Raw genomic sequence first — 27,759 nt, 5'->3', positions numbered from 1 at the left:
TATTGTGTACATTTTATATTTCTTGAGGTGAGAAGCATGTAGTTCATATTTGTCCACAGCTGGGTAGCATAGTGATTTACACATAGTAGACATTCAAATGTTTAAGCCAGAAAGCTTGTCACAGGTCTTATATGTATTATTAGGAGAAGGTCAGTACCACCATGTAAGCCAGCACTGTTCTGATTTTTCATGAGGAAAATGGGGATGTCAAACATGTGAACATGCACATTCATACATGTCTTCCATTGTCATATTTAATGCAATGATGTTTTTAGAATGACTATGTTTGGTGCTTGTCAATAGCTGACTAGGTGAGTAGAGTGACTAATTTTACTAGATTTTGTATTCTAGAGTGGCTGGTCAAAAACAGTCATTAGTGCCTCTGCCATATTCCTGCTGCCTAATGCACTTTGTGTGATTTTTGTAGGACTAGTTTGTGTATGTGTGTCTAAGAGATATTTTATAAATTCTGTGGCTTATAAGAGGATTCTTTTTCTGTCTCTAATTTTCAAATGTTTTTTCTGGTCAAGATATTAGTCATGTTAGTCCTTGTTTTTAATTGCTATTCTTCGAGGGCAAGGGATCCATCCTCTTCAAGTGGAGAGTCTGGAGACTGGCCTCAGAATGACAGACGAGTCACCTGCCTTGGGAAGGTCAGCAGGCTCCCTGTGCAGCTATGTTGGGTGACAACCATGTGCTGGCCTTACACTTCTGGTTCCACCTGCCTGTCTCTTTTGTCTTTTCATCATTATGTTCCCATGGCATACAGTAGGTGCTCAGAAATGTCTGTGGACTGCCTACGATGGAAAGGAAAATAGCCAGGACCACCTTCCAGCTGTTGGAACCATTGTTGACTCTACAAGTTGGACTCTTGCCTCCTACTTCCTCCTGTTTTTTTTCCCTCTGTAATTTAAAGGAGCAGAACTCTGTGGTTAGGCAGAGAAAGTTGCTGATGAGGCTGTGCTGGGCTTGGAGGGTAAGTTACATGTGAGGTTTTTGAGCTAGTGGAGTGAATTGCTCAGTATTCAGTGACTATGAGACGCCTGGAAGAACCTGGGATTGTAAACCTGCATGTTCACTAGCAAATAATGTTGGCTGAAATAAGGCTTATAAAACTATGCTTATCTTTTGAATTGTGATTTTTTTTGCAGGGTCCTTAAAACTAATCAGAAAGCTTGAAGATTTGTTTAACTTGCTTTTTTTGTTTTAAATCCTCACCTGAGGATATGTTTATTGATTTTAGAGAGGAAGTTGGGGGGAGGGAGGGAGGGAGAGAGAGAGTGGAAGGAAGGAGGGAAGGAAGGAAGGTAGGTTGGTAGGTAGGAAGGTCTATGTGAAAGACCATCATCAATTGATTGCCTCCTGTACTCACCCCTACTGGGGATCGAACCCTCAACCTTTTGGTGTACGGGGCAACTAAGCCAACTGGCTGGGGCTGTTTCACTTACTTTTTATTTAAAATACAAGGACTTTCTTGCATTTGTCTGTCCCTTAAAAAAAAAAAACAAACCTAAAAACCACCTCTAGATGCAAAATTAAATATGCTACCTCTTGTCTCAAATGCATTTCTCTATTGGAAATGTCTCTTTACACCTTCCTTCTTATATGGAGCTGTCAAAATGTATCCTTTGCTACCAGTTTTATTTTACAGAGCTGAAGAGTGTGGAAATGAATAGTTTTCTTTGTGTTTTTATGAACACATTCTAATACTTTTCAGTATCAGGCTGATTTTATTAGTTTCTGTCTTCTGTTTCAAGACTTTATATAAAATACTCTGCTTATATTGAGAGCTCCATCAACATCAATTGATGTAAAATTACCTTAACTTGCTGATGCCTGTCAAGAATTTCAACGTGTTAAGCCCCATGCATCATGTCTAATGTATGTGGTATTTCCTGCTCCGTGCTAACTAGAGCACACATTGTGTAAAAAACTTCCCAACTACCTTTTATGGGGCTGAATAAATATTTATACTCGGTACTCTCTTATGTTAGTAATAATGTGTAGTTTACCACCATTATATGGAAGTGATAATCAACTAGCTACTAAGTATTTTGTGTGTGTTTCAATTAAAACACACACATACACATACACACCCAAACTTTAAGGGGGAGAAGGGTTAGGCTTAGGCTTAGGGTTAGGAAGAGGGAAAGGCTGCAAGGAAACAGTGAGACAATAAAACATAATAAAACAACTGCAATTTCAACACTGTAATTATGATTAGAGATAACAAAAATGTGAGATGTTACTTATTTAAAAGTAAGAGAAATATGGAGGTGGCTGGATACCAATTTTGAAGGTCTGCTCACCAGAGTTCGAGTGTGACCCACCCTGGTTCTGGGTTTCTTTGGTCAAGTCTCACCTTCTGTATGGCACTGGTGTCTTTGTTAGCTCACATTCACTTCCTGCATTTATTTTTATGCCAAGGCCTGCCTGGTCCCCAGGGGAAAGCTGAGTGGTAGGAGGGGTTGTGTGAGTGGTTAGCAGGGTCTCTAAGCAAAATGATCCTTGCACTCAATCTAAACAAATGCCCTCAGTTCAGAGTAAACAGAACACCCAGCCCCCTGAACTTCTGTGCTACTGATCCTTTTGTTACAGGTTGAGATTTTTTAATTTTCCTTTTACTGTTCATTATTTATGCTTTAATTGCTGACTGTTGTAAATCTTCCTCCTGAGACTCTCCTATGTTTTAGTTAAGCTGGGTGGGTATCATAATCTTAGCAATGTATTTTTCTTAGAAAATTGTCCAAGGGATCAAGGGATTTAATGTTTAGTAGTAGTTAAAAAATGTTTGAGTTAAAAATACTTTTTTGGTAGGTGAGAATAGTTGTTTGTTTTAGAAAAATCAAAATATAGATGGAGAAAAAGAAAATAAAATCACCTATAACCCTACAGTGAAAAATCACTATTATTATATTGGTTTATAGCCATTCATATATCTAAACTTTTCAACAAATCACAAAATAATATCTTTTTAATATTTCATTGTATTGCTTGTCCTACAAAAAACTCAGTATATTTTTAAAATACTTCTCCAGCATCATTTTTACTAGTGTGACCAGGTTGTTAGTGCACATGACACAAAACTTAAGATGACTAAAAGATTGTAAAATGTAAATGTCTCTGACATTCCTGTCTCTCTCTTGGACTGTTCCCTTGGGTTGCAATACCACCATTGTTACCAGCTGCTTCTCTGTCTGTCCAGAGGGAGTCTATGAATGTAGCTGTACATACACTTACATTTAAATACACATTTCCATATGTATATTTGTGTTCATATATAAACCGACACAACTCGTTTAGCATGAATTTCCTTCACTGAAACAGTGTATGTTTTAGAGGTCATTCAATATGTTATGTAGGGTGGCTTCATTTTTAATGGCTGTTTGTAGATGTGTATTTGTAGATGTCCCATGTTATTGAGGGGAACCAAAGTTTTGCCACCCCCAAACATATCTTTTGGTATATTGATTTTAAGCTGGCTATTAAGAAAAGACTCAAAAAACCATTTGACCCTCCTCCCTTTACCTGCCTAGAGGAATTCAAGTAGAAAAAACCTGCTTAATGGAGGGGCTTAAAGGCAGGGAGCATCACCTTAGCACCAAAATATGAGCTAGATGTGGCAGATGGGGAAAAATTTAGCAGAGGTAAATTTGTGTCCCATTGTTTCTGTGTGGCCCAGCAAGAATTTGTTTACCACGTGTTTGCCCTTTCTTGTCTACCTGTAAATTACTTCTTTCCCTTTTGAATTCCCAGACCACTGCCCCCTTCTCCTTTGTCCAAAATGGCATGTAAGCCTCAACTGCCCAATGCAGTGTCTTCGGGTGTCGTGTTCTTATGGCAGGCGCACATGTACATCCATCATAAACTTTGGACTTTTTCTCCTGTCAGTCTGTCTCATGAGAACTTGGTTATCAGTCCAGCTAGAAGAATTTGGAAGGTGGGAGGAAAGTTATTTTTGTTCCTCCACGCTATATAACATAATGGATGGTATTTAACTTGTTCCCTGTTGATGGACACTTAAGTTTCCCCTAATAATTTGGCTCTTCAGACAAAGCTGCAGCAAATACATTTTTATCCAAACCATTCCATAAATGTGCCAGTTTGTGGGAAGAACTCGTAGAAGAACATGAGCATTCAGTTTGACAGTGTTAAATCCTGCTCTGCAAAAGTGGTGCCAGCTACACACCACCAGCCTCGCACGAGCAGCGGTGTCTTCCGTCAGCCAGTCAGGGTTGTTGCACTTTGTCATCTTTGCTTGTCTCATAGGGGAACAGGGCTTTCTCAGTATTTGTTTCGTTATGTATTTTTTTTAATATGAATGTGGTTGTACTTCTTTTGAAAAGCCTAAAATCTGTATTTCATTTTCTGTGAAATATTTGTTCATAAGCTTTGCTAATTTTAGTATTGTGTTATTAATCTTTTTCTTGATTTGTAGATGTGGCCCTCTGTCTATGATATGAATTGCTAATATATTTTTTCCTAATTTGTTGTGCCTTTTTTGGCTTTATAGTATTTTTTCCCAAGCAGAAATACTAAGTTGATGGGTTTTTATTTTTAGCTTCTTAGCTTTTGACTCATTCCTAGAAATGTCATCCTCACTTATGGTTTTATTTTTTACATTTAAATCTTTTATCTATCTAGAGTTTATTTTGATAAAAAGTATAAAGTGTCTGGAAGCATAATAGGCAATCTCCCTTTTCTTTCAAAAGGATTTTTTGGAAGAGCAGCAGGCTATGGCAGCAGCCATGGGAAGGGAGCAGTGGGAAGTGTGTCTGTACCAGAATGTGGCTGTGTGTCTGTCCTTGTGTCTCAGGACTAGTTATAAATGTTTAGGGCAAAGAATGCTGGACTTGAAGTTATGTCTCAGTGGAAAATGAAGTTTTCTCATTTTCTGGTTATGAACTATTGAATAAGTCACTAAATAAATCTCTTTGAGGCTGAAGATATACCTCACATATTTGTAGAAATTAAGTGAAAATCTGTGACTAGCACTGGCACTCAATTGCTGATTGTGAAACCGAATATTGCATACTGATTGTGAAACTGAATATTACCTATGTCTATAAAATGCTAATTCCCAATTCAAATTAAACATTTCATTTCTTTAGAGGCAAATACAAGCACACAACAAGGCTGCTACAGTGGAGTGGGCATTGTAAGGCTGTATGACTATGACTGAGAAGGAAATGAGCAGCTCCGGCTGGGTCTGCAGAAAAGGATTCTGAAAGTGGATAACCTCTGAACTTGGACTTGAAGGCTAAGCAGGGAATCTTTGTAAAAGAAGAAAGGGTTAGAAAGGGAATTGAGGGTTAGATCTGGGGCAGGAGGGAGTCTGAGGACAAAGGCCAGTAGAGAAGGTCTTTCAGGTTGGAACTGGGATAGAATCTAGGAAAAGAAAAGTAGGTGTGGGGAGGGAGGTACTGAACTTAGTTTGAGGGATGTCACGTTTGAGCCCTGTTATGGTTACCCAGAGCTGCATAACGAACTGCCACAAAACCTAGTGGTTTAAAACAGCAGCATGAATTATGATCACAGACCTGTAGTGTGGCAGGACTTGGTGGGGACAGCTTGTCTCTGCTGACCTCAGCCTCAGCTGGAACTACCTAAAGCCTGAGGCTGGGATTGTCCCAAGAACCTCCTGAGGGCCAGCTGTACTGGGAAGATGTGGACATCTGGAGCTCAGGCACTTGTCACTCCCACTTGGTCTCTGGCCTAAACAGCCAGCTCTGTTTGCTGATGACTGCTTGTCTGTGTTGAGTGTTGTTTTTTGCTGGTGACCATGCTGTTGACAGCAGAATGCCACTCAGGATATTAGCTCAGGGCTCCCAAGGTGTGAGTCCTAAGAGAGAGTCAGGGGCAAGCTGTGTGGCTTTATATGACCTTATCTCAAAGCCATGTGGCATTATAAGGCCAGCCCATGTTCAAGGAAAGGGGACTTAGACTCCACTTTTGGCGGGAAGAGTGTCAACGGGTGTGTGCACATGTTTTAAAGCCACCACCAGATCCTTGTGGGACGTCCCTGTGCCTAGGAGTAAACCTTGGGTCTCTAAGTGAACCTGAGCAGGATGTCACAGTTTGGGAGACATTAGCACACCTGATATGTGAATCTGTTAAGTTGCTGGATGGCCCAGGAAAAAAAGTGGAGCAAATAGAGGACAGAGCAATAGAGTACAGAGCAAATAGTGGACATTTCAGGCGGGGGTAGGAAGATATGAGCCCAGAAATAGGGAGTTTGACTCTTAAAGGCTGGGAGAGGCCAAGCAGATTGAGGAGGAATATCGCTACTGGCCTTAGTGATGAGGACAGTCATGGATGATGCTGACAGAGTCAAGCCCCATGGATTGGGGTGGGGTTGCAGAGAAGGGGTAGGCAGGTCTTGTTGATTGGGGACCTGTGGGAATGGTAAAGAGAGGCAATGCAAAAGGCCAGACTGCTCTTTCCAGAAGCCAAGTGCTGTTTGGAAGGGACTTTTGGGTTAAGTGATGGTGGTTTGCTTGCCTTCATTTGACATTTGTGTTTGTTTATAAAATAAGTGGAGAAAGTAGAGGCGAGAGAGTAACAAGGTTTGCTATTCCTATAGTTTGTGTCACTGATTTTAGTGAAGGTGCTTTTAAAATGTAAGGTGCTTTTAAAAGGTGCTATGCAAAATGTATTTGAATAGTCCTATCTAGAGACTGACCTTCAGGAGCTCAAATCTCTAAGCAAATTCATTTTAATGTGTAAGAGCCTTGCATACAATAAGTGCTTATTAAATATTAGTGGAATGAAAGTATTATACTTTCCCTGGGTGATAAGAGAAGTAATTTAGCAGAGAGGTGACATTTGAGACAACTCCTAGGAGCACTGTGATTTTTTTCCCATGCTGGAGATTTCTCAGGACAGACGTGAGGTTGTGAGGGATCACTTTGGTTGTGGGGCATCTTGGCTGTGAGATTGACTTGTGCAGTGTCTGTATTTGTCCCAGGTTTTCTTGGGAAATAATTCCATTTTGAAGCGGCAGTCCCCCAACTGGAGTGTCAGTCAGTTATTTCCTCAGGTCATTGTTGAAAGAGAAACCGATCTCCCCTGGCCTGTTCTGCTGATTTTGAAATGGTTGCTCATGCTCCTTGCTTCTGAAGTAAAGGAGGATAGCATGGTGGAGTCCTTCTGTTGAGAGGCCTTATTTTTCCCAGCGTTACAGTCTCTTTACCAGCTTGCTTCCTCTTTCATCCTCTGCAAAGGACTCCGGGCCCGGGGGTCCTGCTGCCCTGCTGTTGGCATCTTCCTGGGATGCAGTCACTCTGCATAAGGGTATGATGGCATCTCCTAGCCTGGTTATCCTGTTTGTCATCGTGACTGTGGATGTTACAAGTGAAAAGCAGTGAATGCTGATGAAACAACCAACTTTTCCGAGTGCACTAGACAACTCTCATAATTCCCTAAAATCCAGAGTGATGCGTAAACCTCCAGTCACACATCTGTGTTCCTCACTGTGTTTCTGTCGCCTGTCCTCTCTTTTCCTTCTGCCTACAGCTTCTCTCTCTTTCCATGTCTTTTTTTCTCCGCTTAATTCCATTTTCCTCTTTTTTTACCTTTCCCCACTTGAACCATAAAGTGGAACGCAAAAAAGTTTGTTGTTTTTCCTTGCTTTTACTTAAGGAATTTCATGGACTTATTCAATATATTTTATGTTTCTTATTAGTATTAAATTTTTTTCCGGTAAAAAATTTGGAAATCCTGAAAATGGATATTCTAGTTTCTTCATTTATTATTAACTAATTGTGTTGCTATTGCAAAGCTGATTTAGGCCTCTCTCTCTCTCTCTGGTGTGTGTGTAATGATTCAAATCTTAGAAAAATACTTCAAATTATTAACTAGAATTTTTTTTTAAAAACATAGTTTTTAAACATTAGTTTTTTTAAAAAACATAGTTTTTAAACATTAGTTTAACTCTTTGGTTCTCTCTGAATTCTGGGCAAAGTAGAAACATTTGGAGGCCACATAATTTTTTAAATATATTTTATTGATTATGCTATTACAGTTGTCCCATTTCCTCCCCCCATTCTTCCCCTCTGCCCAGTACCCCTCCTTCCTGCCAGCAATCCCCCACTTAGTTCATGTTCATGGGTTGTACATATAAGTTCTTTGGCTTCTCCAATTCCTATACTATTCTTAACATCCCTCTATCTTTTTGTTCCTACAAATTATGTTTCTTAATCCCTGTACTTTTTCTCCCATTCTCCCCCTTCTCCTTCCCCTTTGAAAATCTTCCATGTGATCACCATATGTATGATTCTGTTCCTGTTCTAGTTGTTTGCTTAGTTTTTGTTTTTTAGATTTAGTTGTTGATAGTTGTGTTTGTTGTCATTTTGATGTTCATAGTTTTGCTCTTCTTTTTTTTTTTTAAATAAGTCCCTTTAACATTTCATATAATAAGGGTTTCATTATGATGAACTCCTTTAGTTTTACCTTATCTGGGAAGGACTTTATCTGTCCTTCCATTCTAAAAGAAAGCTTTGCTGGAGAGAGAGAGTAATCTTTCTTGCCATTCCGTTCTTGCCTGCAAAGTTTCTTTTGACAAATCAGTTGATAGTCTTATGGGAATTCCTTTGTAGGTAACACTCTTATTTTCTCTTGCTGCTTTTAAGATTCTCTCTTTATTTTTAACCTTTGGCATTTTTAATTATGATGTGTCTTGGTGTGGTCCTCTTTTGTTCCAACTTGTGTGAGACTCTCTGTGCTTCCTGGACTTGTATGTTTATTTCCTTTATCAAATGAGGAATGTTTTCTTTCATTATTTTTTCAGATAAGTTTTCAGTTTCTTCCTCTTCCTCTCCTCTGTCATCCCTGTGATTTGGATGTTGTCACTTTTGGAGATGTCCTAGAGTCTTCTTATTCTCTCCTTGTTTGTTTGAATTCTTGTTTCTTCATTCTGTTCTGATTGATTGTTTATTTTTTCCTTATGTTCCCAATCATTGATTTGAACCCTGGCTTCCTTCCCTTCACTGTTTGCTCCCTGTGGATTTTACTTTATTTCACTTAGAAAATTCATTTCTTCCATTATGCTTTTGCCATACTCAAGTTCTCTGAGTGTGGTTATAACCAGTGTTTTGAACTCTGTATCTGGTTGGTTGGCTATCTCTCTGTTGCTTAGTTCTTTTTCTGGGGTTTTATTCGGTTCTTTCATTTAAGCCATATTTCTTTGTCTCCTCAATTTGGCAGCCCCTGGTGTTTGTTTTTATGTACTAGGTAGAGCTATTTTGACTCTCTGTCTTGTCGCTCCTGTTAAGTATGAGGTGGAGCCTTAGGTAATTGCCAGTGCGGGGCAACCTGCTTCATTGCTTTGTAGCTCTGTATGTGGGGGTGAGAGTGGTGCTGGAGAGGGGTCAAGGCTGCTTTCTGGCTACTGGAGGCTTGCTCAGCACTCGCCCTGTTTCGAGTCACTTCACCCCCTTCCCGTATGCAACTGGTGCCCCTCTATCTGCTGCCCTGGTGGTGATTCCCAGAGTGGGTGGGTTTGCATATGTTCTAGGGCTGTGCGGGCCCTTTAAACAGAATCTCCTGAGATACTGGCAGTTTCTTCTGCAGCCCCAACCCCCCACTGTTTTTTTTTTATCCAGAGGATATGAGGCTTTATTTCCTGATGCTGGAACCCTGGGCTGCACAGTCTTGGCCTGAGGCTGGGATCTCTCGCTCCCAAGTTGTCCCTCCCAATTTTTATCCACCACATGATAATGTAAGACTGCCCGTTCTGCTGGCCACTGCCACTGCTGCCTTTCCCCTGCCACACCATGTCCTCTCTACCCTGGCTCCCTGTTTTTCTACTCCTCCTACCTGTTTGGATAAATATGGCTTCTTTAATTCCTTGGTTGTCAAACTTCAATACAGTTCAATTTTCTGGCAGTGCTGGATTTTTTTTTGTTTGTTTTGAGGTTAGTTGTGATGCTTCTTATGGTTGTGCAAGGAGGCAAACTGTGTCTATCTATGCCTCCAACTTGACCAGAAGTCGGAGGCCAAATAATTTTTTTTAAAACTTGTTAGAAGATGAAGAGAAAACTTGATTTTTCTACCTAACCTGGTGCCATGCCAGGATGTAAACCTCTGTCATATTGTTCCTTGGTCTTTTACCACTGGCCCCAGCAAGTGCTAGAGATCCCTGAGCTGAGGGTGAGGCTGCTGGCTGGGCACACCTTCCCTTGGGCCCCTGGGAACTCTCAGGACATTGGCCCACAGGTAAGGGTAGGGACCTCAGGCCCTGACTCCCCAACTTCTCATGACCATGGTGTCCATCTGCCACTCCCTCTTGTGCTTTTGGGAGAATTTTTCACATGTGCTCCTTTTCCCATTAACAGCATCACCTCACATTCATATTTTCTGTGCCAAACAAAAGAAAAATGTCATTGTGTCCTTCACAATGTGACATTTCTGTTCATCTTTCTTTAGAGATTGGAGAAAGAGAAGGGAAGGAAGCAGAGAGTGAGATGGGGGCTGGTTTGGACCTTTCAGCTTTGGAAGTTTTTAGTCCTTTTCTACCAGCACTGTGTGGAAAAGAAGGAATTTGTCGATGATGCCACACTTATTGAAGCCTCCTAGGTCCTGGCTCCAGCCACGCGGTTATGGGCCTTATTTGATCCTCACGCTGGGTAGCGTCCTGAGCAACCCTGACACTTTCCTGGGGGTTTTTTTTTTGGAAGCAGCTGTGGCTGACATTGAGTCCCTCTAGTTACTGGGCCTGCTGTAAAGCAGCTGTGTACTCTATTTAGTATTTTTCTGTGGTTTTTAGCAATTCTTTTTTTTTAAGTATATATATATTTTTATTTTATTTTAATCATTGTTCAAATACAGTTTTCTCCCTTTTACTCCCATTACAGCCCACCCACCCAACCCTCCCCACTTCCCTCCCATTACCACCCTCCCCCTATTTTTTGTCCATGTGTCCTTTAAATTTGTTCCTGTAAACCCTTCCCATTCTCCCCTGAAATCCCCTCTTCTCTCCCCTCTGGTCACTGTCAGCCTGTCCTCTATTTCAGTGTCTTTGGTTATATTTTGCTTGTTTCTTTGTTTTGTTGTTTAGGTTCCTGTTAAAGGTGAGATCGTGTGGTATTTGTCTTTCACTGCCTGGCTTGTTTCGCTTACCATAATGCTTTCCAGCTCCATCCAAGCTGTTGCAAAGGTAGGAGCTCCTTCTTTCTTTTTGCTGCATAGAATTCCCTTGTGTAAATGTACCATGGTTTTTTGATCCATTCATTTACTGATAGGCACCTAGGTTACTTCCAACACTTGGCTATTGTAAATTGTGCTGCTATGAACATCGGGGTGCAAAGGTTCTTTTGGATTGGTGTGTCAGTGCTCTTAGGATAGAGTCCCAGCAGTGGAATTGGTGGATCAAAAGGCAGATCCATTTTTAGTTTTGAGGAAGTGCCATACTGCTTTCCATAGTGGTTGTACCAGTTTGCAGTCCGACCAACAGTGCACTAGGGTCCCCTTTTCTCCACAACCTCTCCAACATTTGCTGTTTGTTGCTTTGTTTATGATGGCCATTCTGACTGGTGTGAAGTGGTATCTCATTGTGGTTTTAATTTGCATCTGTCTGATAGCTAGCGATATTGAACATCGTTTCATGTGTCTTTGGATCTTCTGTATGTCCTTGGAGAAGTGTCTGTTCAAGTCCTTTGCCCATTTTTTTAATTGGGTTGCTTGTCTTCTTAGAGTGGAGTCATGTAAGTTCTTTATATATTTTGGAGATTAAACCCTTGTCTGAGGTATCATTGGCAAATATGTTTTCCCATACAGTTGGTTCTCTTTTTATTTTGATGAGGTCCCATTTGTTTATTCTTTCCTTTATGTCCCTTGCTCTAGGGGACATAGCAGTAAAAAAGTTTCTGCATTAAATATCTGAGATTTTCATACCTACGTTCTCTTCTAGGACTTTAATGGTGTCACAGTTTATACTTAAGTCTTTTTATCCACCTTGAATTTATTTTTGTATAAGGTGTAAGTTGGTGCTCGAGTTTCATTTTTTTGCACGTAGCTGTCCAGTTCTCCCAACACCATTCGTTGAAGAGGCACTATTTTTACTCCATTTCATGTTGCTGCCTCCTTTGTCAAATATTAATTGACCATAGAGACTTGGGTTTATTTCTGGGCTCTCTGTTCTGTTCCATTGGTCCATGTGTCTGTTTTTATGCCAGTATCGGGCTGTTTGATTACAGTGGCCTGGTAGTATAGTTTAGTGTCAGGTATTGTGATCCCTCCTACTTTACTCTTCTTTCTCAAAATTGCAGCAGCTATTCAGGGTCATTTATGGCTCCATACAAATTTTTGAAGTGTTTGTTCTATGTCTGTGAAATAAGCCATTGGTACTTTAATAGATATTGCATTGAATATGTAAATTGCTTTGAGTAGTATGAACATTTTGATGATATTAATTCTTCCAATCCATGAACACGGTATATGTTTCCATTTGTTTGTGTCTTCCTTGATTTCTTTCCTGAGTGTTATGTAGTTTTCCGAATACAGGTCTTTTAGTTCTTTGGTTAGGTATATTCCTAGATATTTTATTTTTCTTTTTGCTATTTCAAATGGGATTTTTTTCTTGATTTCTGCTTCTGCTGTTTCATTGGTGGTGTACAGAAATGCTTTTGATGTCTGGATATTGACTTTGTATCCTGCTGTTTTCCCAAATTCATTTATTAGGTCAAGCAGTTTTTTGGTGGACTCTATAGGATTTTCTATGTACACTATCATGTCATCTGCAAACAGTGACGGTTTTGTTCCCTCCTTTCTGATTTGGATGCCTTTTATTTCTTTTTCTTGTCTGATCGCTGTGGCTAAAACTTCCAGTACTGTATTGAATAGAAGTGGCGAAAGTGAACAGCCTTGTCTTGTTTCTGATCTTAGTGGAAAAGATTTTAGTTTTTACACATTGAGTATGATGTTGGCTGTAGGCCTCTCATATATGGCCTTTTTTATGTTGAGGAATGCTCCCTCTCTTCCCACTTTGCTGAGTGTTTTTAATCATAAATGAGTGCTGTACCTTATCAAATGCTTTTTCTGCATCTATTGATATGATCATGTGGTTTTTGTCTTTGCTTTAGTTTATGTGATGTATTACATTTACTGATTTGCGAATATTGTACCATCCTTGCATCCCTGGAATGAATCCCACTTGGTCATGGTGTATGACCTTTTTAATGTCTTGTTGGATGCAGTTTGCCAGTATTTTGTTGAGGATTTTAGCATCAGTGTTCATCAGCGATATTGGCCTGAAGTTTCATTTCTTTGTTGTGTTTTTATCTGGTTTTAGAATTAGGATGATGTTGGCCTCATAAAAAGAGTTTGGGAGTCTTCCATCTTTTTGGATTTTTTGGAATAGTCTGTGAAGGATAGGGGTTAGCTCTTCCTTAAATGCTTTGTAGAATTCTCCTGTGAAACCATCTGGTCCAGGGCTTTTGTGTGTTGGGAGTTTTTTGATTACTGCTTCAATTTCTTTTGCTGTTACTGGTTTGTTCAAGCTTTCTGCTTCTTTTTCATTGAGTTTTGGAAGATTATATTCTTGATTTCACCTAGGTTTTCAAATTTCTTGGCATACAGCTCTTTGTAGTAATTTCTTACAATCCTTTGTATTTCTATGGTATCTGTTGTAATCTCTCCTCTTTCATTTCTGATTGTGTTTATTTGGGTCCTCTCTTTTTTCTTGATGAGTCTGCTTAAAGGCTTGTCAATTTTGTTTATCTTTTCAAAGAACCAGCTCTTGGATTCATTGATCCTTAGAATTGTGCTTTCAGTCTCTATATCATTTAATTCTTCTCTGATCTTGGTTATTTCTTTGCTTCTGCTTTCTCTGGGCTCTCTTTTGCTGTTGTTCCTTGAGTTCTTGTAGACATAGGGTTAGGTTTGAAATGTTTCTAACTTTTTTAGGTGGGTCTGTACCCCTGTGAACTTCCCTCTCAGGACTGCCTTGGCTGTGTCCCATAAGCTTTGGGCTGTTGTGACTTCATTTTCATTTGTTTCCAGAAACCTTTTGATTTCTTCCCTGATTTCATTCTTGACCCATTCATTGTTTAATAGTATGCTATTTAATCTCCATGATTTTGCGTGTTTTGGGTTTTTTTCCTTGGGATTGGTTTCTAGCTTCAGTCCCTTGTGATCCGAGAAAATGCTTGGTATGATTTCAATTTTTTTTGAAATTGTTGAGGCTTGTTTTGTGTCCTATCATGTGGTCTATCTTTGAAAATGTTCCATGTACATTTGAAAAGAATGTGTATTTAGCTTCTTTGGGATGGAGGGTCCTGTATATATCTGTAAAGCCCATTTCATCTAGGGTATTGTTCAGTGCCACAATATCTTTGTTGATATTTTGTTTGGAAGATCTGTCCATTTTTGATAGTGGGGTGTTAAAATCCCCCACAATAATTGTGTTGCTGTCCATATCTTTCTTGAAGTCCTTTAAGATTTTCTTTATATATTTGGGTGCTCCTATGTTGGGTGCATATATATTTACAATATTTATGTCTTCTTGGTGGATTTTTCCCTTGAGTATTATGAAATGACCTTCTGGGTCTCTCTTTATGATCCTTTTTTGGAAGTCTATTTTGTCTGATATGAGTATTGCTACCCCGGCTTTTTTTTTCCTGTCCATTTGCTTGGAAAATTTGTTTCCAGCCCTCTACTTTCAGCCTGTGTAGGTCTTTAATCCTGAGGTGGGTCTCTTGTGGGCAGCATATGTGGGGGTCATGTTTTCTTATCCAATCAGCTATTCTATGTCTTTTGATTGGAGCATTTAATCCATTTACGTTTAAGGTTATTATTGATAGGTACTTATTCATTGCCTTTTATGTACGTGTGTTCCTCTCTCACTCTCTCTTTTCCTTTCTTTCCTTAAAGCAGTCCCTTTAGCATCTCTTGCAGAGCTGTTTTGGTGGAAGTGTATTGTTTTAGACTTCTTTTTTCTGGAAAGCTTCTTATTTGGCCTTCTATCTTGATTGAGAGCCTTGCTGGGTAAAGTAGCCTTGGTTGCAGACCTCTGGTTCTCATTACTTGGAATATTTCTTGCCATTCTCTTCTGGCTTGGAGTGTTTCCATTGAGAAGTCAGCTGTTAGCCTTATTGGGGCTCCCTTGTATGTTAACTTCCTGTTTTTCCCTTGCTGCCTTTAACATTCTCTCTTTGTCTTGAACTTTTGTCATTTTAATTATGATGTGTCTTGCGGTGGGCCTCTTTGGGTTCCTCTTGATTGGGACTCTCTGTGTTTCCTGGATTTGTGTGACTTTTTCTCTCATCAAATTAGGGAAGTTTTCCATCATTACTTTTTCAAGTAGGTTTTCTATTCCTTGCTCTTCTTCTCCTTCTGGTATCCCTATTATACAGATATTATTATGTTTCATATTGTCTTGCATTTCTCTTCATCTCTCTTCATTCTTTCTGAGCCTCTTTTCATTTTCTTGCTCTTCCTGGGTGTTTTCTTCTACTTTGTCCTCTAGCTCGGTGATCCGATCTTCTGCTTTATCGATCCTGCTTTTCATTCCTTCTACTGTGTTCTTCAGTTCAGGAATTGTGTTCTTCATTTCCTGTTGGCCCTTGTTGAGAGTTTCTATTGCCTTTTTCATGTTGATGTAGTTTTCAGTGAGTTCATTGTAGCTTCCCTGTAGTTTCTGGTAGCTCATTGTGAGCTCATTGAGCTTCCTGACGATCATTGCTTTGAACTCAATATCTGATAGTTGAATTGCCTCTGTTTCATTTAGCATTATTTCTGAGGCTTCCTCCTTTCCTTTCATTTGGGGATTGTTTCTTTGTCTTCCCATTGTTTGTGAGACTCTTCTTGTTAGCCTCAGCTTCTTAAATTGATCTATTCTAGCTCCCTGGGTTTGTGGTGTGAACTTCTTTAGTAGAATAGCAGTGAGTTTCATTGGTGCAGTTTCCTTGATCTCCCAAGCTCACTGGTTTTGGGTTGTCATTTTAAGTTGGCTTTGTCTTTGGGTTTTGATTGTTGTTGAGTCTTTCTTTGGCGGTTCCTTCCCACCAGCTGGTTAAATGAGGGTCACTCTGTCCACCACCTCCTGCATTTTGTTGTGCTGGTGAGGGCAGGTTGTGTTGAAGCTGGTTCTTCCATGTGTATAAGGTTTAAAGAATTCTCTCTTGCTCTTGTTCAGTTGTTTGTATTGGGTACTGTCTCTACTGTTTAGTTGTATTTCCAGATAGGTCCTGGATTGAGGTTTGTGTGGTTACCATTCCCTCCTTCACCTTCTTCTGTTGTTATCTGTTAGTGGTTCCTTTGTTGTTGGGTTTCCTCTTCCGGTGGGTATCCTTGTGTTCACCATTTCCACCTATTTCTGTCATCAGTTGGAGGGGAAGGCAAAATGGTTTAAGACAGCAACAGAGAATTCTATGATATTTACAGTACCAGCAAGTAGGGAAGAGATAGGAGATCCTTTGACTATGCATAGTGTTAACCATGATCTTCCACCCAGCTAGCTGATTTTTGGAAAGAAGATAAGACTCATGTTGGGGAAGGAAGGATTTTGAGTTGGATCTATAAAGCAGGGAGGTTGTGGGAGGTCAGATTCTGAGGTAAAGTGAGAGTAAAGGATAGTAAGTAGGTGTAGTGTGGGAGAGAATAGAGTTAACCACTACAGTAATAGAGTTCAGGAAACTTTGAAATGGGCTAAGATCTCGGGGGTGAGGTGTTGTGAAGTAATTACACTTGCATGGAACAGCAGTTATTTACAATAATATTATGGCAACAATCATATGAAAGAATCTGTGAGATCTAGGTAACAAGAATAGGGAGTACAGAACCTCAAGTAGTGTGCTAATGGGACACAGGTGAGTTAAAGGACAGTAGATTAACAATACAGTATGGAAAGAGATATCAGGGGGAAGCTGTCAGGTCATACAATATATCCAGCCTAGCAAAGCAGACTATACAAAAAGAAGAGGGATACAAAAATACTATTAAAAAAAGATGTAGGAATACTGGAAAAATAATAATAATACAAATATGCAATAACTTGCAGGTTCTCTGTAATAGCAGAGTGAAATTTGTCTCACTGTCCCAGCTGTTGTGATGCCCCTTCTTTGGGTTCAACTTTGGTCTTTTCACAGATCCAAGATTTTGTTTCGCTTGTGGGTATTTAGAAAAAATTTAAAAAAGTAAAAATAGAAAAGGCAGACGAAGGAAGGAAGAAGAGATAAAATTGGAGGAAAGGAAGGAGAACGGAATAAAACAAGAAATCAGGAAAGAGAGGAAAAAGAAGTCAAAAGAGAATAAAAATAATAAAAATTAAAAAATTAAAAATTGTTAAAAAAATAGAATCAAATTAAAATGTCTCTTGGTTTCAAAGTGGCCAAACTGGTTTTTCTGCTCTTGCTGGCTGCAGCAGGCTGAGGGGTGATTGGTATGGCTTTTCTTCCTCGTTCAGCGGAGCTCGCACTGGCTCCCTCACTGTCTGGGAAGCTAACATGGCTCCTCAGCCTTGCGCCCTGGGTGTGGGAATCAGGTCTTTCCCCAGGGTTACTGCTGTGGACTGGGGTGCGTTGGCTCTCCCTGCACACGTGCCCAAGCGCCCACGGCTGGGTGGCAGGGAGGCTGGAGCGACTGATCACTTTAGGAGAATTCCCCAAACAGTGTCTGTCTATTCACTCCTTCCTCTTGAGAAATTCCTCCTGTTCAAGCCTGCCTCTCCGCACAATGACCTGGCTTCTCCCGCAGCCCCACTCTCCAGCCAGACCAGTGACTGTGGGGGTCAGGGCCTGCTGCGCGGCCCTGCCTCTTTGGTGTCCACAGCCTCCAAAGGTGCTCTCAGCCCTTGTGCGTTTGCTAGCACCTGGATTCCTCCCAGTGCTGCTCAGACCTTGTTTGGCTGGAGAGGGAGCAGTTGTCCTGGCTCTCTCCCAAGGTCTCTGTGGCAAACCCAGCAGCGGGCCCTGGGCCTGGGGCTGCAGCCCCCAGACCACACACTGGTCCCCGGGACCCTACCTTGTTGCAGCACTCTTCTTAGGGTCTGGTTTTTCGGTTCTGCCACAATCCTTGGTCCCCTATTTTCACATACGCTGAAGTATGTTGGTTGCTTGCTTCTCTTCTCTATAGATCGGTCAGGATTTTCTCCCCTGAGTAGAGGGAAGCCAAATCTGCTCCTTCCTACTCTGATGCCATCTTAGCTCCCCGGTTTTTAGTAATTCTTTATAATTTTTTCACATAAGTTCAACATACTCTTAGTGGAGAAACATGTATAAACATTTCCCTTTAATTACTGGTGACCTCAGTACTTTTAAGCACTCTGCTCCCACATTTACTCATTGGTGTCTAAGCATCAATCTTTCTTTGAATGTACATGTTAATTAAGGGACCAACACACTAATGGAGACAAAACGCTGTTCTAAAGAAAGTGCAAACCAAGGCATAGACTCATTTTCTTTGTTCAATAATATTTGTTTTCCACCCTTTACTTCTCTCTGCATATACCATGTCAAGTCAGTATTCAGGTTCTTAATCACAGTGTTTACTTGAAACACAGGCTGCTGGCCTTGACAGGCCTTCAGGAGGTCAGGTTTCCTCTATTCAAAGGGAACCCAAGAGCCTTGTGCCTGACTCCTGACACAGAACAGGTCTTCTGAAAGCTGGGTGCCAGGTGCAGCTCTGGTTATTAGCACAGTGGGTGTTTGGGTGGGGTTGTCAGGGAGGAAGGGTATTGGCCAAGGGGCATCTCAGACCTGGTCTTGGTGCAGAGCTGCCCATAGGTCACCCTGCCTGAGCCCAAGTGAGTGTCAGTGACTGAGGGAGGCTGGCCTTGTTCCTGAAGCTTCCCAGAGGACACGGTGGCCCCTCCTCTCCAGATCGGCCCTCTACTTCTGGGAAGGGGGAAAATCAGTGAGGGGAAGGAACAGGAGGTTTAGGATTGACCTGTTCCTGAGATGGGAGGCGGTGGGGGAGGTATAACCAGGTTCAGTCTGCTTTCTTTCCTGGGTATTCACGAATGTCAACTCTTGTGTCTACAAGGCCCATCACCCAGGAAGGTGGCTTCCCAGAGCTGCCTGCTCCCATAACAGACAGGTGTGGGCCTTTGTTTATATTGAAAGCAGCTTATCAGTAAATGTTCAGACCTTCTCTAATAAATATTCACATAAAGGCAGTTCTGTCCAGTGTCTTGATTTAACTTAACTTGCTTTCTAACTCACTCAGGAGTAGATGCAGTACAATAGATATAGTATAGAATGACTTTGTAATGTATCTTACACTGTACACCCATGCTCTTCTGCTCACATTTTAACTATGTTCTCCTTAGAGGTAAAGGATATATATACCATTTGATGTTGTGGCAAATTTTTTTTTAATTGGATATTTCCATTCTATGAGGCTATAATAACTTTTTTGCTTCATTTTCTCTGGGTGCAGAACCCAAGCTTCTTAAATGGTTATAGCTAAAAATTTGGTCTTGTTAAAGAAGAAAAAAATTGGCTGAATGGACACCCGGGCCTGAGAGTGTCCTTTTATTTAGCTTTTTCTCCTCAGTGAAATTTGAAGAGTTCTTTTTATAGAGAGTGAAACTTTGACTTGATCGTTAATTACAGAGTTGAGGTAAGAATATCTAGGCTGTCTTAGGTGTCTTAGGCTGTCTTCTACATTTGTTGTATGGTATGAGTTCAGGGTGATACCATGCACTTTTGACAGCAAACCAGCTAAACTCACTTTAAAAATTATTTAGAAGCAAAAAACTCTTAATTCTTAAAAAATTTTTTTATTTTTAAATATATTTTATTGATTATGCTATTATAGTTGTCCCATTTCCCCCCATTTATTCCCCTCTGCTCTGCCCCCCCCAACCTGTATTGCCCCCCCACCTGTATTCCCTCCCACCCTTATTTCATGTCCGTGGGTCATACATAAAAGTTCTTTGGCTTCTCCATTTCCTATACTATTCTTAACCTCCCCCTGTCTATTTTGTACCAACCATTTATGTTTCTTATTTCCTGTACTTTTCCCCCCATCCTCTGCCCTCCCCCTCCCTGCTGATAACCCTATGTGATCTACATTTCTGTGATTCTGCACCTGTTCTGGTTGTTTGCTTAGTTTTTTGTTTGTTTGTTTGTTTTAGGTTCGGTTATTGATAGTTGTGAGTGTGTTGTGATTTTACTGACCATAGTTTTTTATCTTTTTCTTAGATAAGTCCCTTTAACGTTTCATATAGTAATGGCTTGGTGATGATGAACTCCTTTCACTTGACCTTATCTGAGAAGCACTTTTATCTGCCCTTCCATTCTAAATGAAAGCTTTGCTGGAGAGAGTAATCTTGGATGTAGGTCCTTGCCTTTCATGACTTGGAATACTTCTTTCCAGCCCCTTCTTGCCTGTAAGGTCTCTTTTGAGAAATCGGCTGAGCGTCCTATGGGAACTCCTTTGTGGGTAACTGTCTCCTTTTCTCTTGCTGCTTTTAAGATTCTCTCCTTATCTTTCACCTTGGGTAATGTAATTATGATGTGCCTTAGTGTGTGCTTCCTTGGGTCCAACTCTTTGGGACTCTTCAAGCTTCCTGAACTTCCTGGAAGTCTATTTCCTTTGCCAGATTGAGGAAGTTCTCCTTCATTATTTGCTCAAATGAGTTTTCAATTTTTTGTTCTTCCTCTTCTTCTTCTGGCACCCCTATGATCCAGATGTTGGAACATTTAAAGTTGTCCCAGAGGTTCCTAAGTCTCTCCTCATTTTTTTGAATTCTTGTTTCTTCATTCTGTTCTGGTTGAATGTTTATTTCTTCCTTGTACTCCAAATTGTTGATTTGAGCCCCAGTTTCCTTCCTGTGACTGTTGGTTCCCTGTGCATTTTCCTTTATTTCACTTTGCATAGCCTTCACTCTTTCCTCTATTTTGTGACCATACTCAACCATTTCTGTGAGCATCCTGATTACCAGTGTTCTGAACTTTACATCTGATAGATTGGCTGTCTCTTCATTGCTTAGTTCCATTTTTGGAGCTTTGATCTGTTCTTTCATTTGGGCCATATTTTTTTTTTTTTTGTCTGGGCTTGCCTGTTATGTAGTAAGGGGCGGAGTCTTAAGTATTCACCATGGCGGGGCAACCCTTGTTGCTGCATTTTGGTGCTGTATGTGGGGGAGGGGTCCAAGAGGGAACAGTGCTGTTTGCTTAGCTTTCTGTTGGCTTGCAGTCACTTCCTCCGCTACTCACAAGCAAATTGGGCCATTTTGGTGCTGATTCCTGGGTGGGTGGGTTTGTGTACATTCTAGGACCCTGTGAGTCTCTCCAGTGAACTCTGCTGTGAGGCTGGGGGTTTCTTCAGCTGCCACAACCCCCACAGGCTTTTTTAATCAGAGTTTTTGAGGCTTTATTTTCCCATGCTGGAACCCTGGGTTATGCAGTCTGTCTTGCTCCTGAGTTGTTCTTCCTTGTTTATTCATGTGCAAATGCAGGACTGCCCGGTCCGCCAGCCACTGCCTGGCCTGCTCCATTCTTCCAGCCAGCTCGGTGCTGTGAGTCCTCTCTGCCCCAGCTGCCCAGCTCCACCCCTCCTACTGGTCTGGATGAATGTTTCTTCTTTAACTCCTTGGTTGTTAGACTTTCATACAGTTTGGTTTTATGGCACTGTGGTTGTTTTTGTTTTTAAATTTGTTGTTTTCCTTCTTTTGGTTGTGTGATATATCTAGCTATGCCTCCATCTTACCTGGAAGTCAAAAAAAACCTCATAATTCTTTTTAAAATGACACTTATTTTTATTGCTCATATGGAAAAGGACTTGAAACAATAGTATGGAGATTAATAGGTTACTTCTTATTGCCATGTCTTAATAGAAAATTAAGTATAGCTAATGCTATTATTAGACATACAGGTTTTTATAAACATTTTAACGTGGACTCCTGACTACAGTTGTACATCAGTTTTATCTTCATAAATATTGGCAGTAATGGTTGATTTTGCTCTGACTGTAAAGTTATTGGGAAATAAAGCAGAGTGTGCACATGTGCATGCATGCATGTGTGTGTGTTTCCAGACCCCTCTATGGTGAAGGGAGATGACAGGCTTTAGAAGGGTAGTGACAAGATGTCCTCACTACGATTTGTGACTTAGATTTTAAAGCTTCCTTTCTTGTCACCTGTGAAACTGACCCAGCAAATGTAAGGATGACAATGGGGGCTGGGAGCAGTGCTGGCTGCTGCTGTATGTAGTGGCACAGAATCCACAAAACAGGACAACAAGAAACTTTATAAAAGTTTAGCTTTTCCAGAACAATGTCTGCATTGTGCTTTTGTTTTGATCCTTTGGTAGTGAGCTGTTCTTCCTATGAGCTGATTGTCATGTAGTCTCTCTGTGGGAGACACCAGTAAGACCAGCTGAACTCTGTTGAGAATTCTTTTTATTTTATTCAACTACAGTTTACATTTAACGTTATTCTGTATTAGTTTGAGATGTACAGCACAGTGATTAGATAATCATGAACTTTACAAAGTGTTCCCCCCGGTATTTCAAGTACCCACCTCGCACCATACACAGTTATTACAACATTATTGACTGTATTCCCTGTGCTGCGCTTTACATCCCTGTAACTATTTTGTAACTACAATCCGTACTTTTTAATTCCTTCAACTTTTTCACCCAGTTCACCAACCCTCTTCTGCTCTGGCAACTATCAGTGTGTTCTCTGTGTATCTGAGTCTGTTTTCATTTTTGTTCATTTATTTTATGTTATTTAGACTCTACATATAAGTGAAATCATGTGGTATTTGTCTTTCCCTGACAACATTTCATTAAGCATAATACCTTCTGGGTCTATCCATGCTATTGCAAATGGTAAGATTTCATTCTTTTAGTCTATTGATGGGCACTTGGATTACTTCCAAATCTTGGCTATTGTAAATAGTGCTGCAGTGAACAGAAGATTGCATATATTCTTTAAGATTAGTGTTTTGAGTTTCTTTGGATATATACCCAGAAGTGGCTTCATTTGGTCATAAGGCAGTTCTGTTTTTAATTTTTTGAGGAACCTACAGACTGTCTTCCATAGTGACTACACCAGTCTACATCCCCACCAACAGTGCATGAGAGTCCCCTTTTCTCCACATCCTCACCAGCCCTTGTTGTTTGTTGATTTATTGATGGTAGCCATTCTCAGGTGTGAGGTGATATCTCATTGTGGTTTTAATTTTCATTTCTCTGATAACTAGTGACATTGAGCATCTTTATGTATGTCTGTTGTCTATCTTTGTGTTCTCCTTGGAGAAGTGTCTATTTAGGTCCTTTGCCCATTTTTTAATTGGATTGTTTTTTTGGTGTTGATTAGTATGAGTTCTTTATAAACCTTAGATATTAACTCTTTATCAGATGTATCATTGGTGAATACGTTCTTCCATTCAGTGGGTTTTCTTTTCATTTTGTTGATGGTTTCCTTTGCTGTGCAGAACTTTTCAGTTTGATGTAGTCCTATTTGTTTATTTTTTTCTTTTGTTTCTCTTGCCTGAGGAGATGTACAGTGGCACTTCTGTACTTATCATTAATTCGTTCCAGAACTCCTGCCGAGTACAGAAACTGATGAGTACCAAACAAGCAGCAAGTGATGAAGCAATTTCTCTTGCAGGGCAGTGCTGTGACTCATAGCAAGTTCTAGCAAGTGTGATGAGTCCCAAGCAAGAGCCAAGCACTGAAACATTTTTTTTCTTATTAAAATGTGATGAGTACAGGATTTGATGTGTTCTGAAGCCAACTAGTACTGAGATATGACTGTATTAGAAAAAATGTTGCTAAGAGAAATATTAGAGATTTTATGCCTATGTTTTCTTCTAGGATTTTTATGGTTTCAGGCCTTACATTTAAATCTTTAATTCATTTTGAATTTATTCTTGTGTATAGTGTAAGAAGTCAGCCTAGTTTCATTTTTTTCATGTATCTATTCAGTTTTCCCAACACCATTTATTGAAGAGACTGTTTTTACTCCATTGTATGTTCTTGTCTCCTTTATCAAATATGAAATGACCACAAAGGTGTGGGTTTATTTCTGGGCTCTCTATTCTGTTCTGTTGATCTGTATGTCTGTTTTTTAATGCCAGTACCAAGCTGTTTTGATTACTATAGTTTTGTAGTATAATTTAATATCAGGTAGTGTGATTCCTCCAACTTTGTTCTTCTTTCTCAAGATTGATAAGACTACTTGGGGTCTTTTGTGGTTCCATATAAATTTTTGGATTTTTACTGAAAACTTTGGATTAAAAACTTTCTGGGGTTGTTTATAATGATTTTTGTGACCTCCAACATTTGAACAGCTCTTTGGGAGCCTCCTTTCTCCATTCCATCAGTTTTTCCTCCACCACAGTGGCAGAGTTAACCATTGCTCTCCTGGTACCTGTAGTATCCAAAAAAAAAAGTTATTTTTGCCCTGGCTGGTGTGGCTCAGTGGATTGAGTGCCAGCCTATGACCCAGAGGGTCACTGGCTGGATTCCTAGTCAAGGCACATGCTTGTGTTGTGGGCCATATCCCTAGTAGGAAGCATGAGAGAGGCAATCACATATTGATGTTTCTCTCCCTCTCTTTCTCCCTCTCTTCCCCTGTCTCTAAAAATAAAGAAATAAAATCTTTAAAAAAGAGTTACTTCTAACTTATGGGAGCACTGCATGAATATACTCTTCCTGCTAAAAAGTGTGGGGTAGGGAGGTGGAATCAGGAGGGGGGCAAAAGACTACAGATAAAGATAGTTGTTCAGGACCTCGGTTGGTATGAGTCCTGGTGGACCTCTTCTTAGGCATCTGTGTACAAACCTTTGTGGAAGTCCGAGGCATGTTCAGACACCTATGGCTAGACCTGTGCTGCTGATTCAGTAGGTCTGGGGGAGACCTGAGAAGTTGTATTTTTAGCAAGTTCCCAGGTGATGCTGATGCTGCTGGTTCAAGGACCACACTTTGGGAACACTCATGGAATGGAGTGTGTGTGTATGTGTCTTTAAAGAAAAGCATATGCTGTAGTACTATATTTGCTTCTGCATTTTCATTCCCTCTGTGGAGAATTAGGTGTGCTAGTACATAGTGATCATTTCATTCTGTTTAAAGGCTGCACAGTGTTTCAGAGTATAAATGTGCTTTCATTAACTTCTATTAATGGACATTTTATTCTTAACAGTATTTTTTTAACGATTATATACAAACACTTCCCTTGACATCTTTGTGTCTTCCTCCTTTGTGCAAGCACGTGTTTCTAGAGTGATTTGGAGACATGAAATTACTGAGTATGTGTTTTTACTGTCTCATTTTTGTTCTAATGGATAATGTCACCCGACACCTTACGATATTTACCGCCTTAGCGTTCAACCTGGGTCCCTTGTTTTATTATCCTTCGAATCTGAGCTAAACCAGAGTTGCTAGGGAAATTGTAAATGTGCTTACTGGGCTCCTAACAAATTCCACCCAAAATGGGCGTTGGGCTGCGGGCCAATCTTTTTCATTTTTTATAGACTTCCTAGACAGTGATATGCAGCTGTTTTTTCCCCCTCTTGGGATACTTGGTTAATAAGAATTGCCTTCAGTAACAATGGCTCATGCACTAAAGTTTCCAGAGGATACAGGTCCAAAGGTATCTTTTTATTTATGTGAAGTCATTATTAGAGTTCTCCAGTCTGCACATTCTTCCTCGTGTCAGACTCTGTAACAAAATGCAGCCTTCCCTGTGCCCTCCCCCACTTCTAAACCAGTTATTCTTCTTTTTCTGTTCTGTCCTGGAAGTGTTTCATGTTAGGTGAGCCCAGCAGGTTCTAGATAGGGCTGCAGTCACAGGTGAGTTGTACACACATGCAAGAGGGTGTGACATCTTAGCATAACCATTCCTAATATTTTGGATCTCACAGATTAAAATTAAAATTTCAGGGTTGTCATTTCTTTGTTTTGCTAAATCATTAAAACAACTAACAAAAGGCCAACATTTTTAAATACAAGATTTTTAACCCCTCCCCCCTCAAAATCAGGAAGAATATTATATAATAACAAACATTGCATATAAGTTCAGTTTTAGGAAAAAAATATTTTTTTTCTCGTTTTGCCTCAGACATGTGCAGATGTTGATTTAGTCTGGAGTTGTCCTAGTATGTAGAGGAACCTGTCATTTCTTGAATAAAAGACTTGATGACTGGATTAGTCTTTCCTAGTTTCCCATGCTCTTCACGGTGCTCCTGTCTAAGAGTGGGGGCTGTGGTGGGAGTGGGGGGAGTGGGGAGGTGTGGGGGAGCTTCCTGTACCCCTCTCTTGAAGGAGGAAGTCTTAGGACTCCTGCAGTCACTCATTTCTACCCTTTGAGTGCCTGCTGTCTGCCAGGCGCTGAACCAGGTCTGGATGAAATAAGCAGAATGGGGTTCTTCTATTTCAGCTCTCCCTGATAGTCTGAGAATGTGTCCAGACTTCAGTGGTGACAGTGCTCAAAGGTCACTCAAAATCTTTACACATTTGCATCACTCCTGGCCGCAGGTCCTACTTAAACAAGCTCCTTGGGTCTGAGCTTCTTGGAAGCATCTGCTTTTAAAGCAAAGAAATCCTCTCCATTGAAAATCTGAATACCTGTTACCTACTTTGGTTCTGCTTTGGGATGTAAAAATACTCTAATAAACAACGATTTGTACTAGTTTTAACACCAGTACTTTCCAGATTTAGAGCGAACACCCTCCAGGAGTACTTCAGCCTGAGATAGTTATACATTTTGAACCTCATGTAATGTGTGGAAACAAATTAAAAAATAACCCATAGAGTAACTCATTACAATGTGAATTCTTTCCAAACAACCAAGATCTAAGGGGCTTATTAGGTTTTAAATGGATACAGTGCTTTGTTAGATTTCTGTTTTTCTGTTGCAGTTTCTTGGATATGGTGCTAAGGGGATTGAGATAACCTAAAGAATTTGAAAAGCTGTGGGTTTGGTTAAAACAGGCTCTGAATGCCATGTGAAGAAATGGACACTGAATGCCATGTAAAGGGGGACAGTCCATCCCCTGCCCCCCTTCCCCGGGGGACCAGTTGTGGGCACTCCCTTTCTGGGTTAATTCAGTGAATCTTATTGAAAAGATGTTTGTGCAGGAAAAACAGTGTGCTTTGAGTTGTGTGTGCATCTAATGAACTTCCCCTGAGAGGACCACTGTTCTGAGACCTAATAAATATTTAATATAAGGGGTGGTATCTGATACCTTCCTGGCTCTGAAGGGTTTGCTGCAGTTGCTATGGAGAGGTGGGGGCTGGTCTCAGCTGTGTGACAAAACGCTGACGGAGCCTTCAGGAAGGGGAAAGGTCATTTGATTTCAGTCAGCTGGCAGAGCCCTGCTGGTTCTGCTGAGTATTGATCCTTTCCTTATGGTCTCCATATTTTAATACGTCTGGCATTCAGTGTGCAGATTCCAAAATAACTTAATTATTTTTAAAGTACTGTATTTGTTTAGTCAGAAGTGGCTTCCTAAGGCAAAATACTAGCCTTGTATGTTGGTAAAATTAAGATATAGCTTATTTACTAATTTCTCATAATATTATCATGACATTCTTCATGGTATCTGAAAGACCAAAATACCCATTCATTTGAGAAGGATTACTTTCATTTGGAGACGTATGAATGTCCTAGTTATTCTGACTAAACCTTGAACTTTTTTAAAAAGCTGATTACAGAATTTGTTATATATTAAGTTTTGGAATCTCTTAACATGAATTTCATATTCTAGATTATCTGAAATATGATCTAATATGGTGTTTGTGATTGTTTAAAAATTTAGTCTTTGTATTTCATGAACATTTGGAGCATAGATAACAGTTTTTGAGAAGT

At 40.3% G+C, this 27,759-nt stretch overlaps 1 protein-coding gene across 1 annotated transcript in view; it reads left to right on the top strand.

The window, feature by feature from the left end:
* The window catches only part of TPD52 (tumor protein D52), a 109,202-nt gene that overhangs the window by 1,249 nt on the left and 80,194 nt on the right, over positions 1-27,759 (top strand). The gene's annotated exons all lie outside the window — the stretch shown is intronic.

The sequence above is a fragment of the Phyllostomus hastatus genome, unplaced genomic scaffold, assembly GCF_019186645.2.
Source record: "Phyllostomus hastatus isolate PE091 unplaced genomic scaffold, TTU_PhHast_1.1 phas_contig_65, whole genome shotgun sequence".
Classification (NCBI taxonomy): domain Eukaryota; kingdom Metazoa; phylum Chordata; class Mammalia; order Chiroptera; family Phyllostomidae; genus Phyllostomus; species Phyllostomus hastatus.
The sequence above is the reverse complement of the archived record's forward strand: the minus strand, read 5'-3'. Positions and strand labels throughout refer to the sequence as shown.